This window comes from Pogonomyrmex barbatus, unplaced genomic scaffold (assembly GCF_055798465.1).
Source record: "Pogonomyrmex barbatus isolate J1 unplaced genomic scaffold, ASM5579846v1 scaffold6, whole genome shotgun sequence".
Lineage (NCBI taxonomy): Eukaryota > Metazoa > Arthropoda > Insecta > Hymenoptera > Formicidae > Pogonomyrmex > Pogonomyrmex barbatus.
The window spans coordinates 7,073,287-7,090,415 of NW_028297160.1; positions in this window are offsets into that span (position 1 = coordinate 7,073,287).

Below are 17,129 nucleotides of genomic sequence, written 5' to 3' on the forward strand. Positions count from 1 at the left end.
AAAATATGCGTTTAGTCTTAATAAAATAATTAACTTTAATCGGTAATCTCAAATTTCTTAATTTAATAAAGATATATTGTAATTCAAAATATAGTTTAGGAAATAATTAATTCCCTATTTTGTGATAAATTTAGAAAAACTTTTATTAATTATTTTGTTTTAAAACTATTTATAATAAAATACATTTGGAAAAATAGTATTTACTAATACAAAGAAATTTTTTTTTAATTTAAAGAAATAAAATTTGTTATTTTAAAAAATTTACGAAAGTTATACAAGAGACCTTTAGTAATATATAAAAACGATGATATAAGAAACAAACAAAATAATATTCCCGCCTCGCTGTCCCGAATTCGTCACGTTTCACACGACATGGTGTCAAAGATGAGAAATTGTTTTTCACACGATGCGAGAAGCGCTCGTAATTCGAGTAGTTTTATGAACGGGAAAAAAGGGGTAATACCAGCGCGATGTGGAAACGCGCATGGACAAATTGCGGCACAAAGTGGCATTTTGATTTCTCGTTGCCCCGTCGTTTCTCTGTCAAATCAAAAGGACGTAAAAATACTCGCAGATTATAGTGCTAAGTGGCACTTTTATCACTCGCTGTAATTGCGCTTGCATCCCGCGAGAACTTTCTCCCGCTCGCTCGTAGTTTCGCAGGTTCCGTGACCGTCGATCGGTGCACCGCTTACCGCACTTTGGTTGTTTCCTTTCCTTTTTTTCCTCCCTATATGTCAGTTAATGACAGAGCTTGAATACTTGTCACGCTTAAATACGGAGTATTCCAAACGCGAGAGACGAGATGAGAAGAGACTAGAATGGAAGAGACTACGAAGACTTTCTTCCATTTCTTCTATCATTGATACCCAATAATTTATCATTTTTATTGCATCCAGCATTTTATTGCAGATGTTTATTGTTCCAAATTCTTCTAAATTTTGTTTACAAATTTGATAACATATTTTTGAAAATAAAGAATTTCGAAAGAGATTCTTATTTAAGACTCATATTTCACGCGCGTGCCACTGAAAGAATATTACCGATAACGTTGTATGTATGCGAACACTCTCGTCCATTACTGGGCGTTGTACAATTTAATCTTTTTATGCGCGATTGAATCGCATTGCGCTTTGCTCGCATGCATCATGCATTTTCCATCACGTGCGCTTAACAACGGCGCGTAATATCTACGCGGTCGGCGTTTCTACGTTGCGCGCGTATCTACGTTGCGCGAAGTGCTGCGGTGTGGAAAAAACAGAGAAAGAGGAAAGAGGAGGGTGCGAGAGTAGCGAGTCTTCGAGAGTTTCTCGATGCCCGGAGCAGTGACAAGCTCGGATCATAATTTTCGTACTTTATTGCTTGGCAGTAAAAGCCGGAGCGAGTATAGGTGGGCGTCGCCCGCAAACATTGTGTTTGACCGTGTTCTACACGGTATTATCGTCCGTTCTAACGTCCGAAAACATTCTCTATTTTTAGCACGGGCCACGAAATCTATCTACCGCGCCTCTGCCACTTGACTAGAAACACTTTAACGGCTATCGCGGAATCGATCCTATTAATCCAATATCGCCGGGCATCGATGATTTATCGGGCGTCGCACGCGTTTTCGAAACACATCCTGTACGTGAGTAGACGCATATCCGTTTATGCCGGCTCGAAATTACAGATCAGGTGCACGGGATCGCAGAAATGTACTCCTCGTTAAGACTCCAGTGGTATTGAATTTAATGATACGGTAGTCGGAGAAAATGTAGAGCATCCGAGAGAAGCAAGTGAGAAGTATTTCTTTTGGGTAGAGTACCGTCATTCAAGAAAATGTAGCGAGGTGCGAGAAGACATTGCATTAGAGGAATCGCACCAATGATTGTTATTATTGTCTTCCGGAAAACTGATTTAACTGGTTTTATTTTACATACAGATCTTGAAAGATATTATCAATGTCTATAAAGTTGAAAGAGAGTAGGTATTTCAACAATGTAATATATATTTTTAGATTTAAATTAATTTTTGCTATTGGCAATTTTCAATTGCAACTTTATAAAATTTTTCTCAACAAATAATTATATAATTTGTATAAAAATAACTTTTTTATTAAAAATAAAGGAATATTAATGTCTAAAATTCAATATCAGTCATCTTCAAAATTAATTAAATTAGTTATTTTAAATTTAAAATCGCACGTTCTGAGAAAAGTGCATCACGCAGCAGCGGCTCGAAACGCGACGTTAGAAAGGCGGGAGAAGCAGCGGAATCGTGAGTCTCACGGTGAGTCGTTCGATCGGTACTCACGAGAGTCAAAAGCCTTCGAGGAGTCGGCGACTTACGAGGCGAACGAGGACGAGCCGTCGTTCGAACAAAGAGACTTTCACGAGTGCCCCTGAGGAGGAAGAAAAAGACACTGAGGGGGAGGAGGTGGACGTGCGAAGGGGAGAGCGAAGAGCCACGAGGAGAAAAACGAGAGGGCGAGGACGCGGCTCCTTCAAGACGAATGAATGGAGCTACTAGCGACGTGGTGCGAGGGATGCCCTGGAGAAGTCGAATTGCCCGCCATTGTGGCGGAATTGATTATCGTATACCAGAAAGGATTCGAAATAAGATATCAAGTAATGACGACAAGATTATGCTAGAGTTGCAGACATCAAAGATAATTTTGGCATTATTAATAACGAAATTAATGCAACGCATTTAATTGCAAACTAAATTTACTGTCCTAATAATTATAATTATTTTCATGAGACGAGATGATTTACTGTGAATAATAATTATTATAATGATAAAATTCTACGGATTTAAATCTTTTTTTTGTACTATTTTAATTTATCTATTATAGAAAGAATATTAATTAAATGGCTTTTTATGATTGATGTATACTCTCTAAAGCGTTAAATTAATTAATACTTATTTATTTATCATGTTTTAAGTTAATAAAAAAATCTTTTTTAAATTATAAATTTTTCTAAAAATAGAAAACAACTTATAGCAAAAACATTAATAAAAATGTTAAATCAAAATTATGAAGACTGCGTTTAATTCCGGATATAATTTTTATATTCGTGATGAACTATCATAAAATTTAATTCCATAATTCAGAATTTGTGAAAGAAACTTGTGTTATCGGTCTATCTAATAGTCGACCCTTTAATTTCTCGAAAATATCAGGTAGCCAACTTTTGACGACGATACAGAGCATCCTTGAATCGGTAGGGAGCAGGCGTCTGACCTATCGAAGTGTCGCCCAACTAGAACCCGTACTACTCATACAATCGCACCCTACAATTAAGTGCGACCATTTTCCCATTTCATTCTTCTATTATTTCCGTATATCGTACATCTCTTTCCTTGAGACGGGCAGAGACAAGGAGGAAAAACTGACTTTCAAGGTGGTTGCCCTTGCGTGAATGAATGCCCGAAACAAAAGAAGACCGCGATGTACTAAAAGGAAGAGGAGGGGGGTAAGAGAAGAGGGGGACGTGGAAGGATGCGACCGCGAAGGGTGTGGCGAGTCCTACTGGGAGCTCTTTTCAATGAGAGACTGCAAACGCCGGCGGATGTTCGGTCTTTTCGGTTTTGATCGAACCTCGACATTCTTACGTGGGAAGCTTTACTTGCTCTCTGATGACTATGCATGTCGCAATGAGATATTGTATGCACAAGCACTCATGTGCGTATTTTTACTATACGTATATATTTTTACTGTAAATATATCATAATTATTTTGGAAGTGCTGGTTGAGATAGCAAATTTAATATATTTAACGATAAAATGTAATATTCATCATATACATGTACCAACAAGCAATTTATTATGAATAAAACATATATGAAGTGTTTATTATTTGCATAAAGAGCCAGATGCGCGTAACTGGTAGTGTAAGTTAGTAAGAGAGTTAGTAAGAGAGTAAAATAATGACTGAATTAAAATGTTGAACGCACATGTTGAGCATAAAATTAGAAACTTATAAATAACATGTCATCAAGGAAGATTACGTTAATATTTATTATTCCACGGTAATTATTATGCTTAATTCTCGACATAATAGCACACAAATAAATGGCTGACTTTTCCTATTCGCAGAGGTGCGAAACGGAAAGGACTTTTTTTTCTATCACGTTATGGATTTTCTTTTTTCACGCGACAGCAATCATGAGAAAAGGAAATTCTACTGTTCCATCGGGACTTTTAGGTATAACCGTTCGAGAGCAGTGAGCCGCGTAAAAAGGGTGAAGCTTTGAAATGTAGAAGATAGCAATTTGCACGCGTGAAAAATATAACAGAAGGGTCGTCACTGTTAGGAGCAAAAAACAGTCGCGTGCAATCCCGCGGTATGATTGTGCGACATTCTCAGGCATATCTTCCTCGTATTTGCAATGACGATAAAAGAAAGTTTTTCTTTTTTTCATGAAGTGACTCCTCGGAAAACACTTCTAAAATTATATGAGAGGAGAAAATAGGATAAGAAATAGAACAAAAGAAAAAAAGTTTATGTATTATTTAGACATAAGATATTCTATTATAAAAAAATCTTGTAATATTAAACGACTTGTGATATAAAATATTTCATATATAGAGAAATGATTCTTTTTCTTATTATAATATATTATTTTAATTATAATTCATTATATGATTATTAATACGCAAGAATTTCAATGCTTCAATTTGAGAAAGGTATTCATATTTGAATGTTAATTAAAAACCTAAAATGTAAGAAATTTTTTTTCATACATGCGTGATAAAAGACGCGTTGTATAGAAATATTTAAGCGTTATTTAAAAATGGTCAAAAAGATGTTTTTCGTCAAACTAACTTGCCAGAATGTAACTTGTAATCATAGAAAATAAAGTCATAGAAAATATTTGTTGACTTGTTATTACAAAAATAGCTGATATCACTATCAGGTAAGTGCGTTTCTTATTCTCTTTCTTATATCTAATCGAATCTCACGAGTACACCCGCAATTTCTGCAACTTTCTACAAAGGCTTCGCTCGCACGCACGCCATTGCGAATGTATGCGACGAACACCTGGAGTTCTCAAACGATCGTGATGGACTGTTGATAAAAGGAACTTAATGTTCGCACGAAGGGTATGTGGGTGGAATTGAGCGAGAGACTCTGGACGGACCTCCCCGGTTTCTTACAAAAGGGGTGGCTCACGATCATCGTCGAGGTGTATGAATGATGAGAGAAAAAGGAGACCGAAGAAGCAGGCAAAATCATTGAAGAAGGTAATGAATAGAGTGAGAAATAAAAGTCAATCTCATTTAAGAAGATACTGAAAAAATAAAACGAGAGAAATATTACAAAACGCTGATAATAATATGAAATTATCATAATTTTTCATAGACTTAAGCTTTAGCTGAAGATCACGGTTTTGTAATTTTTCACTTTTACGACAAAGTTATAACAGTTTCCACTCCGCTCTCGTTGCTTTAGTTAACGTTGTAGCAACATAAATGTCTTCTCCACTTATTTTTGAAAAACAATAAAGCTGAGAAATGAAGTCGTCATAACGTAACTCCTCACAATTCTATTCTATCTGTCTAGGGGAAATTTCCCTAATTGCATTTTACTGATCGGTAGGACCACCACGGAACGCTGTTTAAGACGAAGGGTAGGCATCATGCAAAAGTAACCGAGGGGTAAAAGAGGGAACACCCCGCGGGTGCGCGAAGGAGTTGGAGAAGTTGCTAGAAAAGAGAGCGTAGGCACGAGAAAAAGGAGCCTAGGTAGAGGCGAGGAGAGCGCGAAGGAGAACGCATGGGAGTAGCGAGAGAGAACGTCAGCTGGCCGCGTTCTCGCGTGACGACGCTCCGAACCGCCGCGCCGCGGCCGGCTCGGTTTCCCCCGTGGCAGCGGGAAGACCCGCCTCGTATCTCTGTCCCTCATTACTATTCTATATATGTCGTAGTAGACGACGAGGGCCGTCGTCGCGCATCGGGCCCAGTGTATAGGCAACAAGAAGAGCGAGCAGTGTGCGTGCGTGCCTGCACCGTGCCGTGTTGTGCGTGCATGGGCGCACGCGCACGTTTCGCGTCTCGACAAGCCCTCCTTTTTTTTATATTTTTTTTTCCCTGCCTTTCTCGCTCTCGCTCTCCCTTCCTCTCCTTCCCTCTCTCACTCCTCTTCCCATCCTGTCCTCGTCCCTTTCGTTTCCTCCCTTTGTTTTTATTTGCACCCCTGCTCCACCAGAATGCCAGGGTGCGTGTCTGCGAAGAGCAGCTCTAGCCACGCTAGCCCGCAGCGTTCGATGTCAACTCGTTGCCACGCATCTGCCTAGCCGGCTGTCACGCTATCGGCGAGCCTGAGCGAGAGCGAGAATCGAATCAATCTTACGCAAGCGATACGTGATGAGGGCGAACGGGTTCCACAAGTATGACCGTCGTCGAACTTTTGCGAGAGAGCCTCATCGATGCCCACTTCAGATTTCTTCTCGATTGACCGCTACAAGTGGAATCGAGGGGTTCGCGAAGTGCCTACGAGCCATAACTTGCTGAAGTATCATAATGCTTACTTCACGAACACTGTTGCGATCTCTTATCTTATATTGTCTACAAAGTTCTTCGATATTTATATCAAATCTATTTCTGTAAACTAGTTGCGTGTTATCTTAACGGTAACACTTTAAACATGATGTATGTATCGCATGTACTTCGCGATCATTTATATTCTCTATTTAATCGAAAAAAAGTGATAATGTGCAATGGAAATGCCTTTCATTTACATTTTTCTAACGATTATACATCACAAGAATTGATCTCTCTTTTTATAGATTTGTTACACTTATACACGCTCAAAACTTATAATTATTTAACTTATAATTAATAAACGTGTATACTACATAAGATGATTGCACCTTCACACGTTTCGCCGATATACAACACGGAATATATGGGCGACGGGCAAATTTAGAAAATAAACAAAACATTTGAAACGTGATATAAAACGCATTTGAATCTATCGTTGAATAAATAATTCATTAGCACAAATAAAAAAATAATTTATAACACTCATATTTTATTAACAAGTGACAAGAATAAAGGCACAGAATACTTGTTTTAAAATAGCTAACTCATTCAGTTGTTAAACGCGAGAATTAATTGATCGTGTGAGCTAATTGTTACTAATTACTTGTAAGAAATAATCGCATTTTAATACGACGACACATCAATAACTCATGTCCTACCTGCCGGACTGGAATCTCACGAGTGAATGATAACTCAGCGCGCGGCCTTGCGTATATAACAACACTTGGTATCTGGTATCAAAACAAACATTAAGATCGTGTGAAAACAAATCTGTTTCAAAAAGCATAATAATTTGTACAATAAATTGCTACTGTTGTACAATATTACTTTTATATTTTCATTTTTTTAGAAAGGAAAAGTCAAGTTCCATAATAAATCAAAAAGATTAAGCTTGCTAAAGGCGTTTTGATTTAATTTAATTTTAATTTTTTAAATTAAGATTAGATGTTAATTTTTGTTACTTTATAAATGTAAAAAATTTTTTAAATGTAGAATGTAATTTCTGTAAATTTTTCCGATCAAAAAAATGTTTATTGTTCGAAGAAATATTAAAGTGAGCAGTTAAATAAATGCGAATTGTTATCTTATTAAGTCAATGCAATAAGAAAGTTATCTTTATAACATCGCACTTGTTTGTAGTAGATTTTATTCATTGTAGTATATATATTTTTTTTTTACTTGAATTAAATGCAGCTTTTTCCACAGAAAGAGGAGCGCGAGAATTCGTCGCGGTGAATTGTAGAGTTAAAAAGATTCGATAGAGGGTTAATGCCGTCATCTTTAACCAGAATTGACACGGCACTCATTCCCCTCACAACGTAATTGGCCCCTTTGCTTTTGAGTCTAGTGCCAGAAGGGATTTCTAGGAGTCAGTGGGCAAATCCTATTTCGGCGGCGTTTATATTCGACGGAGAACCCTGGGGGCCGGTGTTTATTGCTGATCTAATAAAAGTCCCTCGCCTGTCGATTGCCGTAAACGTGGTTGTACGTCGTTATATGGCGCCCCATAATTGCCACAATAAATTTGCGCAATCCGGTTAACGTCAGTTATATTACGATCATATATTGTTTTAAGAAGCTGCTTTTATCAGCTTTATTTAAAAATTTATAATTTACATATCCAAATGGATTAAATTAATGTTATTTATTTGATAACTAGCTTAAACACACGAATGGCATAACTATTTAAAATTTATTAAAAAAGTTATTAATAAACTAGTTTAATTTTTATAAGCACAAAATATTCCTTAAAGTCTCAAATTAGACGCATGTTTATATTTAAGAAATATGACATTACATAAAATTATATTATTACTTGATTAATAAATAGACATATTAATTATTATATTCATAGTATAAATAAATATAATTACATGATCAATGATTAATTACTTTACTTTTAATTACGTAACTTTAATCGATGCAAAGACAATCGAGATTTGCCTTAGACGAGCGCTAGGCGCCAAAGGAGATACGTGAAGAGAACAAAGAAGAATCAGTTGGAAGAGACAGAAATGGAGTCGATGAGAGGGTAGCCGAAATAATTAGTGAGAGGCATCGGGAAGGTCGGGCGGAAGGTCGTGGCCAGGAAGCGGCGTGGGGAGTCCTGTGATCTTAGGGAAGTCACGGGTCAGCTATGTGTGCTTTGCCTGGTTTTTGCTGGCGAATATTACCGCGCGCAATTAGCCGCGGTTCATTAGTTACTGTCCAATCAATCAAGGCGTCCGACGGAAGAGACTTCCTTGTAAACTCGCCAGTTTTATAGAAAGCGCATCTTCGAGCGCGTAATATTTTCTATCGTAATTTTCTGTACGCCATCATCAACCATGTTAAGTAAAATTTTATAAGAGGAAAAACAAACTTGAGATAGTATTTACGGAACGAATGATTATTATACATTTTTTTTTATATACGAATGGAAAAGAGTCTCTAATGATTTTTTTTTTGAGATGGTGAAATAGATAAAATATGTGAGATAGATATCATGTGCTATAATTTTTGTAATGTATAAGATTAGATCCTGATTAATTATAAGGCATGGGCTTCGATTCACCTAATTTCCGAGAAGCGTTCGATTGGGGTCAAAGACCAGATCGTGGTGGCCCGTAATACTCTATCGGTAGCTTTCCTTTTTATATATTATATTTGAAAAATATTAATATTATTTACATGTTAAACAAAAATTATAAATATAATTTTTAAATTCTTTATGTTATATGTAGAATCAATTATAATAATGATATTGCATATTTGTACGTATAATAAATTTTAGCAAAACTTCTTCGTATACGTTTTTTAAATTAACGTACATAACGTATGGAAGTCATGTTTAAAAAACAACATGAATAGATCATACTTGAATCCAACAACACTATAATCCATGGCATCCATCTTCCTCAGCTTTCTGGTTGACCTTTTCTACAGAAGTTTAGATGAAACTCAGGTAATCTGCCGGGTGCTCGGGCCCCATAGGTTCATTAGTCAGAAGACTAAACGTCGTTACCCCACTCTGCTAAGTAAGCTGTAAGATCTAGGGACGAGCTGGAAAGTCGAGCATCCCTCGTAACGATGCGCTCGATCGATTGTTACTGCATGATCTTGCACAATTCGCTATTTCGCCGCAGTGAGCTTTGATCCTCACCTGATACTGATAAATTGGCCACTTAAAAATCCATTAATTACATTGAGAAACGTGTGAATAGATTTTCGAACAGATTGATTATTCATAAACATGTCAGATTTGTGAATATTTCTTCCAGATACTTTATATTTTTCTTTTACCATGCTCTCACAGAAAAATTTGCAATTATCGTAACATTGTTATTTAGCGATTTTTCAGTTAATGATGTTGGTAAAATAAATGCAAAAAACAAGTACGCAAATTACTAGCTGTTTGCAACTTTCAAGGAAATCCGCTAGAAGAAATCCGCTTCTTGATGACTGCATCAGCACGAAGACTGTTTGGCGCAAGAAACATTAAAAGGAACACGAACATGAATCAAATTCTCACGAATCAGACGATCGCGAGTCCACTCTCGACCCGTTAAAGGAAATTTTTTGTTCCCCGGCAGTAGGATGATTTAGACGGTGTTGCAGAGTGGCGCCAGGGGAAGGATTGAAGGCGCTCTCCGACTTCTTCTGGGCCTGATTGCGTAGCCGTAGAAGCGTAGCTCGGTCCGAGCGGCTCTCCGAGAGGATGGGGGACTGGGACGGGAGGAGAGACAAGGTGAGATAGAAGAAGAACTTCCAGGGCACAGAGGCACTGGCGCCGCGCGCGGCAGCCTCAAAGGGATCCTCCGCACGCCCATCTGTCTCCGCTCCGCCCCTATTCCCGCGCACCATATACATCATGTACGACCGCGACGTACCCACACGACCACCGGGATCCGACATCGTGTCAGGCCACGTCACACATCACTGCCGCTGCGCGAGTGTCCCCTCGAGGGGTTGCTTTACTCCGCGCCCTTCACGCGCTGCTACCTTTGTACCCTACCGGTTTGATCATGCCCTTCCGCGCATTGTAGATGCGCGGGCAGAGTTGCGATGGTAGCACCGCTAGACATGTTATCATCACACTCGGTAACTTCGGTGCTAGCTAAGTTTATTCGGTAATGCTTGCGAGCCAAGTGTTATTATTTTCAGGCCGGATACTCGTGAATCATAAATATCAGGAGGTTTTCTATCTTTTTAATCAAGCTTAATTGTGATTAAAAATATATCGATTCGTTATGTATAAAACAAAATTTCTTTAATGTTACAATATTGTATATAGATTACTTTTTATGTAAAAATGAGATGTTATCATGTTTTATACCTTACACACACACACACACACACACACACACACACACACACACACACACACACACACACACACACACACACACACGCACACACGCACATATTTACAATGTAACATGTGAAAACAAATATGTTCCAAATTACTTTTTTGAACTGTCGCCTTTTATGAGTCTATGAATTTTTTGATAGAATTATGTACAGTACTATTGTTTATAATATGAATATAATTATTCAATTTATATTTAAACGTTTCTATGTAATCCCATGTATGCCTATGTAATTCTAATCATACTAAAAATTTATTACGCGGTAATTAATATACTTCATTATAAGAACACTTATGTGTTCTTATAATGAAGTATAAGAACACATAAGTGTTCTTATAATAAGTAATTTGCGTGTATCATATAATCAAACGGTATGTTAACTTCTCACAATATGTTGGATTGTAGTTTATATAAATAAGATTTAGTTTTTTTGCAGCTCTTTTTATGCAGTTTCATAAGAATCGAAAAATTAAAAATTAAAAATTAAAAATCTTATTAATCAGAGTAAATAATTTGGCTATTTTCATCGAGATGATTTACAATTTGACTACAACATTATATATTATAAGTAAAGTATTTTAAAATCTTAAGTTAGAATATTCTAATTCTTAATTATATAATGGAAGAAAGAGAATACATTAAGTATTAAAGACTCAATAAAGTCTACCTTAAATAAATGACTAAAAATAATAAATTCTACTTTAAACAAATGTGATTTCAAAATTGTAAAATTTAATTAATTCTATTTAAATTATTTTTTTAAGCGGGCAATATTTACAATAAAAACCTCCGTCCTATGGAATTAACGAGCTTAAGTGTATCCAACAGGAATTAGCGATCCGTCGATAGCAACGAAGGATAGGCACGGACGAGACACGAGAGAAGAACATGAAGAACCGCCCACGGCTACGAGTCGCTTTACCGAGAAGTAGAGAGCTCGGATATAGAGCCAAGAATTTCCCGCGAGGCTCGCGTGTCCCGGATTTCAGGATGGGTCCCTATGCATCCTCGAGCATCCTCGATCTCCTCGGAAGAAGACCCCTTCGGGGGGTTGACTAGTCGGGGGGTAGAGCTAGGATACATCCAGGATCACGCGACCCCCCTCTGGCACTAAACCGGCCAGCACGGAAACATTGGCTCGCAAATTTTTTGCGCTCAAGTTACAAGCGGAGCCAGAACATAGACTAGGCAGACTTGTTCTTTATCGTGGCACAAATGTATATAATGTACAATAATCTAAAAAAATTCAAATGATTTTGTTTTAATTTTATTATTATTAAATTCTGTTTTAATTTTATTATTATTAAATTTTATTATACATTTTTATTACACTCTTATAATTAATGTCAATATTCTAAAATAAGAAAATTATATTCCGTAAAATTTAAAAAATTAAGTCTTCCACATATATATTTGTACGGCACTCGTATCTTCTCGCACTCATCCACTTAAATAAACGATCCAACTTCCGATGCAGGTAGCTGCAGGGACCGTCAAAGTTGTCATAAACTATCGCGAAGGAAAGCACCGTACAGCAAATATAAGGACGGCACGAGACAAGCGAATCTCTTAACAAGCGAGTAACCGATCTCTGAGATAGGATCACAGATGCCATGTAATGATCCTGAATGGGTTTAGCACCCAATAAAAATGTGTAAATATTTCATGCAAAAAACAACTTCCCCTTTTCGGGGCCACCTTGATCCGGGGCCACCTTTGACGAGATTTGAGCCACCACCGCGCGGGTCAACCGGTCTCCGATTCTTCGCGGCGGCCGATCTTTGTAGTTCGACCTATCCTCGTTTGTGAAACAAGTCGGCTTACAGGTACACGAGACAAAGACCCCGTGTAGCTTGGTGATGGGTATTTAGGGATTCAGCTATAATTGCTTTCGAGATTTCTGGACCGGTGATATCCCGTGCTCAAGCCTGCTCTACGTCGCTGTCCACGCGGCTTCGTTACGCTTGTTCGGCAAAGATGAATCGTCGTTACAAAGTAGAAGATACCAAAGGGCTATCATCAGGTAGGATATACGATGAATGACGCAGAAATCATATACTTATTTTATAAATACTACTTTTATATTAAATTTATTAATATATTAATATATTAATATATTAATATATTTGTTAATATTGTAGTTTATAAAATCTCTTTCTGTAAAAGTTTCTGTATTATTATATGCTTTTATATTATTATATATACATATTGTATATTTATATAAGTTGTGTAATACTATTGATAAAATTATAAAAATTTTTATAACTTACAGATGAATATCTTAAATAAAATATAATATTTCTAATTGCAATTTGTTCGATAGGGAGTATAGATAATTGATACTATTGCTTCGAATTTTACTAGACTGATATTTTTCGGTCATAGTCCGTTTATTTTGAAAGTAGTCAAGTATTACAAACTAGCTTAATTTTCATAGCCTTGTTTCACCTTTTACGTTGTACCCTATTTCCTCTTTCGAGCGCCAGGCGCCAACGTTCACGCCTCCTCAACGGCTATCGTTCGTTTTTTTTCATTCCTTCAGCTGTAGCCATGACCGTCTATTCTTTGTAATTTTGTGAATGTAATAATATTTTACATTGTAAAACATTTATTGCAAAGAATTTGTGTTTAATTTAACGATTTAAATTTAATTTTGCATTATTTAAATTTATTTTTTGCAAAGAATTAATTAAAATATTAAAATCTAAATATAACATTCTTCCTATAGATATATGCAAATATATCATAATTAACTTTTGACAACTTTTCATTTCAAACCGACAATATTTATTATCTTTCCGTCTCGGTATATGTTGAAATAAATATGTTTGGCTTTATGGAATGGTACGTGTTTAGTGTTGGCGTTAAAATTCGTATCTCGAAACTGGCCGACTGAAAATATCGAACACTATGTTAATAAAAATATCGCACTGGCGAAACAAATTATGTTTCTTAATATATAGCCTTGCGTTGGTTTACTGTCTTCGCTGATGTTGTCTTTTTCTCTCCTGTTTAGCTCTCATTTGAGCCGAGACTCTCTTTCTTCTTCCTCGCCTTACCTATCCGCTTCGGTGCAAGTCATTCCAGAATAATTTATAACCCGAAGGATCAGCTAAACGGACCGACTAACTTAACTAAATGCCGTGCTAATTTCATTTAACGCCCGTGCCTATGTCTCGTACACTCGCCACAGGGAGTTGTTTATCGACGATCCGTATACCTGTGTGGGCCTGGTTACCTCTTTTGCACTGACTGTCATTTACGTTTTGATCAGTAATTCTGTACAGGTGCTATGACACTTTTTATCTTTATCTTTTTTTTTAAAGAAAATCTTTATTTATATAGAAAATCTTTTTTACATGATTGATTGTTTGCTTTTATTTTGATATTTAATATTATGTCTCTCTCTCTCTCTCTCTCTCTCTCTCTCTCTCTATATATATATATATATATATATATATATATATATATTAGATATATTTAATTAATATTTTTATTTTAATAAAAGTTTTTAAATAATTCAAGTTGATACACTCAGTCTTATGGCAATTAGTTATAATAAGAATAATTTGTTTATTTAACAAAGTGGTTTAGAACATCAGATATTTTTTTTAATATTCATTTGAGTTAAAAAATCTACTATTGGCATGAAAATAGTACTCACGAGTTTTACAATCTCTTCATTCCTTTTTGGGCGGGTCTTTTGCAGAGACTTAGTGCCACTTCTCACGAGAAGCGGGAAGAAAAAAGGTGCAGCCGATAGTTTCTTTCGCCACAGCAATGAAAATCGATTCAGTAGCCTCGTTAATATACAGTTTTATCGATTTGGGCCAGGCATAAATTCCGTTTAAGATGTGATGTTTTCCTTTTTTTTTTTTTAAAGAAACATCATAGCATAGAAAGGTGCGATCTGACACCTAGATGTGCTTTAGAAAATTACGATACGACCTCCCAAAAATTCAGCGATATTAAGAGATTAGTTCAGCTACCGCTCCATTCTCCAAAGAATTTATGAATCGATTCATAGAGCGATTATTTTAACGATAACAGCTTGTGTTTAGAAAATACAGATATTTTAGCGTTTTATGATTTCTTTTTAAATAGAGGCAATTTATTATTTTGGAGAAGCGAAAATAATAAAAAGGAAAGAAAATTCATAACTTGTAATTCCATCCTTTTAATTTAGAAATAAGACAATAATATGATAACTTTATGTAAAAATAAAAAATAATATTTAATAAATTAAAAATTGTGAACAAATCAATTTTTTTGAGTAATGGTTTAAAATGAATTTGAAGAGAAACGAACTTTTTCACTGAAAATCTGAAATTGATGACATAAATCGACAGTAAACTCTAAGAGGATCCCAACGCTAAATTACCCCACCGCCCTTTTCGAAATAATCATTCTTGAGAAAAGGGACCGACTTTCGAAGATTCTTCCTTTTTTTTCCCTCGAAGGAAACGTCATCTTCGGAGCCGTTTCCTGTCGACGACTAATGCGCCGAGTCAGGCGCCGCGTTGCTTTCTTCCATTCATGTTTTTCACAGGACGATTAATTGCCAGCGCTTGATAATATCAGTACGGTAACGTCCTTTTAATGCTATTCGCTCAAGGCTACTTTTAGAGTTAAAAAAGCAGCGGGAAGAAAAGGACAAGAAAATTGGGAGAATTGGCAAATTTAGAAATTTTTAAAATTTTTATAAAAAATAAGAAAATGATCATATTATTTTTAGAGTAAATATCTTTGTGTCAATTCAAATTTTTTATCAAGATTATATTTATCAAGATTAGTAATATCTGTATATAAAATATATTCTTGTGAAATACTAAACATGAAGTAAATGATTACGTGATAGTATTTTAATAATAAATAAATTCTTAAATATTATGTAATTATCTGATTTACAATATTCAAATATTTATTAATATTGTGTAAGAAGGGAATAAGAAATATGCATTCATATTTTAATAAAAATATAAACGACATGAAGTATTAGACAACGAGAGAACAAGATCGACTGCACCAACAGTAGCAGGGATATCTTTCGACTCCGTTGCAACTAACTGAAGAGGCTTTATCTCAGCGAGAGAATAAAGGACGGTGATTGCTTCTTTTCCTTTTTCCCGTTCTCTCATCGAGTTTCTGCCCCTCCCGCCCCTATTTCTTTCTCTCTTTCTCTCTCTTTCGCTTCCCAACAGGACGTCGCACATCTCCGCCGTCATTACACGGCATGACAAGGCGCCTCTGTTCCTGCTCCTCAACTTCTCGCCACTTTTTCTGCTCCCTATTCTTGCACCGTCTCTTCACACGCTTCTGGACGCGTTACGCCGATGGGAAGACAACAGACGAGATGCACAATGATCGTCGCGGATGACGCCTTGTATACGAAACGGCGACCTTCCGACCTTTCTTACGCATCTCCATTGTTAAAGTCAATCGATGAACCGCTAAAACGAAAGAACTCGAAATATTCGGATATGTCTATATGATGTCTTCGAAACGTCAATGTTACATATATGCACAAATTTTATCTGATCTTTTAGTGAAGTTGGATACATAATTATGCAGGACTAGATTTAGATGCAATGGTTTTAATAAAATTTGAAGTTCTTTATTCCAAAATTCTATATCATGAAATATAAATATCTTGTAAAAAATATTTATCCTTGCAATCAAGTTTATTTCTTTTTTGTAGTAATCAGTTGACCGAATTATCACCTAATCTCAGTCATCATAGGGACATAGATTACAAGTCTAAGATCATGTCGTGCGGTCGGATCAATTCGACTTTCATGTAAGTCTATCTGAGAGGAAGTCGACACGGCAGGTCCTGCAGGTTTACGAGGTCCACACTTGTGCACTAATTGATCCGCGGCTGCCCGTCTGTTCTACCTGCGTGGATGAGAGGGCGGCACGCGGATGGAGGGACGGACAAACGGATACACGCAGGAGTGGAAGCCCGAGTCTACGGACGAAGTCAAGTACCAGGAACTGGGTCCTGCCTGGCTGGCTGGCTGGCAACACACGACCACGTAGAACGATTACGTGCTTTGGAAGAGGCGCCAGTTCCTCTCCCCCTTCCTCCTCCCTTTCTTCTCGTAGTTTACTCGTATTCTCGATTCCAGAGTTTGGAAGAAATAAAATAATTGCTCTCATTCAAAAGAAGTTGAGACTTGCAAAGTTTCAAACTGATGTTTTAACATTATCTAATGAAAAGATTCTGAAATTTACTCATCAGTATATATTAAATTG